Genomic DNA, 4,855 nt, shown 5'->3' on the forward strand with positions numbered 1-4,855 from the left:
ATTAGAAATACTCAACAAATATTAGCAAAACCATGTTTTATTAACTGTTTAAAAATGATATATTTTGGCTATGAGAGTGATATTGATTCCTCAACGATTATAAAACTAATGAAATGGAAATTTCCTTCTACATATTAGATTTTAAAATGTGTGGTCAGAGCCCTTCAATACCACTAATTATGTGTAATATGATTTTAGGTATATGAATTATTTATTGTTGAGAGAGCATAGATTTTTAGGTAGGCATCTAATTAACATAAAATATTTTGCACAAATTAAACCTATAGGTAATGTTTCAAGAAAGTACTTTATGTGTAAGAACAATAAACTTGTAGTAATATAGTTTGTCACATATATATAATATATTATTTATTAGAGTCTGAAAAATATTTTAATGGTTATATTGAAGAAATAATAATAGCAACAAATACTCTAACAACCCTTTTATCTAATCCTATTTGTGCTATGCAAAGCATGGTAAATTACATTTTACTTTTTCTCTGACATCTTAGAAATTACCAATAGAAATTACTATCAATGAGAGACATAACACACACCCTTTACTAGAGGTACCCCTCTCCCACCAACACCAATCAACACCAATCCCAACATATATGGCTGGTTTAACAAAAACATTAGGACCATATTCTACACATTTGGCTGAAGATATCCAGTTCGGAAAGAGACATTTGACCACCATAGAATTGTCATATCGTTCTCTCAGAAATTTGAATTGTGATTAGAAAAAACTGAGCTAATTAACTGAATCAAAAATTCAATGAACTCTGTACTAAGTGTTGATGAATAAGCTTAGTAATCTAATGCAAGGAAATGGGTGGGAAGAAGACATGACTCTATTTACTAACATTTTTTGCATTTTTACTATATACCTGTAGCATATTTTGTCCATTGACTTATTCAGCACTCAGTCTACCACCTACCCATTTGCCTTTCTCTCCTATGGAAGCTATAAGACTAAAATGTGTATTACCCAGTCTCTCTGCAGCTAGGCTACATATTGAAATCTGTTCTTGCTGACGAGATATAAACTTTAGTCCCCTGTAGGGGATTTCCTGTTGCTGCTTTGCTTCCTCTTTTCTTTCTATGTGTAAAGTCAGATGTGCAGACATGTATATTGATATGCAATGCTCTTTCTGCAATGACAGTGACAAAAGTCACATGCCAAGAAAGTGGAGCAAAGAAAGTAGAAGGAAAATGGTTCTCTGACAGCATCACTGTGCCCCTCTGACGACTTATTTAGCAAAATAAATCAATCAGGTTCTCTATTACTTACAATTTTAATTTGCATGGATTTAAGTGCTTTACTATGTGAACTCTATTACCTCACTGAATCTTCCCAACTACATTACTTGATAGGAATTGTTTTCTCCCTGTCACAAATAAAGAAATGTAGGCATGGATATTTACATCATTGTATTAAGGTCTCACTTCTAGTATAGTAGAATGACAAGGTTTGAAACCCGTATGGTCTTGATTCTAGAGCCTTCAGTCTAATCATTATACTATGTTTCTATTTACCATAAAAATCCAATAGGAATAGAGAAACAAGGGGACATCTATGACTGTGAGACAGCACATGGTAGATTTATTTCAAAGTTTCATAATCTCCTTGGAGTCTGCCTGTTTTTAGTGTTTAAGATCTGTGAGATAATTATCTTAATTCATGAGACACATTTTCTTCATCTGCAAAATAGGTACCGTCCAGTGTATTAAATGAGATAACATATATATGGAGGCTAAACTAATACATGTCAAAAGCAATGTAATCCAAATGGAATTCCATTCAATTCTCAATAAAACTGGAAATCTTACAATAGACGAGAAAGTGGATTATTTTTAATCTATTAAATTTTTGTTAGTCTCGCAGTTTGTAGAGATCACAAATTCTGACATCACTATTGGATAACTACTAGCTAAATTAAGATACTTTGAATCTTTGGTTTATCTTCCAAACTGAACTTTAAATGAAGTTCTACCATGTTCATCTTGAGTTACTGTTTTGCAATCCAAGGTCCCATTGAATATCATCCTAGTCAAAGAAATCTGATCTTTCAACTTGTCTCTGTGTCAGTTCAAAACATGATGGAGTGACTTAAACTGTGTTAGGGTAGACAGAGATGCAACTAGTAACAGAAATATTTTAGTACCATTGACAGTCTCCAAAGTGACAAACAGTGAAGAATTATTTATTTACTTGGTGTGGACTGGTTGTGAGCAGTAAACAACCTACTAATTTCTCAGTGCTGTATGTGCTTTTTTTGTTCTTTTGGGTGGTAGTCTGCCACTTTGAAATTTCTTCAGCATATTGTAGAACTTGACCAAGTTACCAATTTATGACACTCATAAATTAAGCACATACAATCAAGTTTGAAAGTTAGGTCCTTGAACAAAACCTGATGAAATTTATAGCTTTACCTTCCTGCCTTAAAATTTCCATTGTAGAATATTCATCACTGACTAAAGACGTACATACTACAAAGAAATCATCAATAAACAATAAGTCTCATGTTAAATTTCTTAGCTAATATAGCATTATATCAAATAAACTATAATCTTAAATAAAAGATTGCATAATTTATGATTCCTCCATTTAGGCAGGTCATAATAGTTTGTATGTGATGATTTTAAGAGTAAGATGTAATATAAAATACTAAGCAAATCATACTAAAATTAAAGTAAAATGCTCAATAAAGTAATTCAATAATATCATGAGAAAGCTTGGAATGGCTTATATAATTGCTAGTAATCTGTTTACCACATAACAGCAAAGCCATAAAAGTAGCAGTCACTTCTAAAAGGTACTTTCCAAGGGAATCAGCAATAAAGACTACCATTTAACAAGCAGATGTTCAAAGCTCTGATATCTGTTATGTTAATAACACAATGGCTAAGCTTGATTTGCAAATGAAATGCTTCTTACACCTGGTTGCCTGCCCTTATTCCTGAATGGACTATCTTACAAGCATTTTCCACATGAAAGGAAATTAAGGTAGCACATCGCCTTTTGAATCTCAATTACTTATATTGTTATAAAGAACATCCACAAATATATTACAGGCAGCAAGTATACAAGACTCAATTATTTTTAGGGATCCTCTATATTAAGAAACATTACATATGTAACAAATATCAATAGATCAGAAGTGTTCACTGTATGATGCTTTCTTCCTATGACATCTTAAGTGGAGACCTTTAAAGAAAACCCAGAACCTGACAGTAGTTAAAATGGTGTTTAAAAAAAAAAAAAAAGATTTTTATACAGAAACTATTGCAAATGAGAGGAAAAGACACCAGTATAGAAGTGGGCTCAGTTCTGAATACAGCATGAACAAGTGGGGATTTACAGTCAAAGAGTAGGGTCGGGGTTAGTGAATGAAACATTACTAAAATTTGCAAACATCACGGGTAAGTGGGGATTCTGGCTAAAGTAACTTGACAGGATTCCTGCTGAAAACAAACCAGGGTGATCAGATATTTGCATCAGGGATACTCACTAAAATGACTGCAAATTTTTGCTAAAATTGGCTAATACAGAGATAAATACAGAAGTCCAAAGGTCAAGGCCTAGCTGAGAAGAGGGTTAAGAGGAGCCTGACTAAAATGGGATTAAGGAGAGAGTCTTTGTCATGACTCAATGTAAAACACAGGTTTTAAAATATGCTATTTGAACTACGAGAGAGGAGGAGTAATTAACCACCCATTTCAGTTCCTCTTCCTCTGTGGTAGGCTGTGATTCAGCTGTAAAAATTCCAGAGGTCTGCCTGTATGAAAAGTTCTGAAATTACTGGAAATGCTGATTTTTGGAGTTAGTCTTAGTTTTGAATTCTTTCTTCAGCTCTTACTGGGTATTTTTTAAATTAATTAAGTAATTACTTTTAAAGCAAAATACAGTTGACATACAATATTATATGAATTTCAAGTATATAACACTTATTCAACATTTATATATTTCACAAAGTGATCACTGCAAAAAAATCTAATAACTGTCTGTCACCGTACAAAGTTAGCATAATACTTACTGTTGACTATATTCCTTATGCTGTACATTACATCTCTGTGGCTTATTTATTTTATAACTGGAAGTTAGTATCTCTTACCCACCTTCACCTTTTTTTACTCATCTCCCACCTTCTTCTCTGAGTCCTCTGTTTCTTAAAAATAACAAGTTTAAAATAATCAATAACCCACAAGGCATATTTAGGGGTGGCAAATCTGGTCTCCCTCACTTTCAAGGAGTTTGGAGTCAATGGGAGAAACAGATTTGGAAACATATAATGTCAACACAATATGTTAAGTGCAATGATAGAAATTAATGCACTGTTAGAATAGCATGGCTTTCTGTGTAGGACTTACATAAAAAGTAATCACATAATTTATTAAAATATTGGATGGGATGAGATCACCTGAGCCAAATTTTAAGGCATGAGTGTGCTAATCAGCGTTATTACTCAAAGTACGTCATCCTCTCTAGACTGTTGAAAGAGAAAGGGATTTGCGATGGGCTGTTAAATGGCATTTAATCATTAGGAGTACTGATGAAACGAACTAGTAGTCTGAGTTTCCAGAAAAATGTCCCAAAACTATACTATAGAATTGAGTTGTTAATCAAGTTGCTACACCCGCTATCATCAGGAAGCTATTCACTGACCAAGAAATTATCACAAGTATTCACTCTAGAACAACGAACACTATTCTGCTATAATCAGGAAGCTGCCCTAATCAGGAAGCTGCCCAAATCAGGAAGCTGATACTGCTATATTATTACTACAAAATCAGTGTTTTACATTCTGCCACTTTCACTCTCCCTAGTTAATTAGATTCTGAACTCAAGATT

Source organism: Pteropus vampyrus, unplaced genomic scaffold (assembly GCF_000151845.1).
Source record: "Pteropus vampyrus isolate Shadow unplaced genomic scaffold, Pvam_2.0 Scaffold53, whole genome shotgun sequence".
Classification (NCBI taxonomy): Eukaryota; Metazoa; Chordata; class Mammalia; order Chiroptera; family Pteropodidae; genus Pteropus; species Pteropus vampyrus.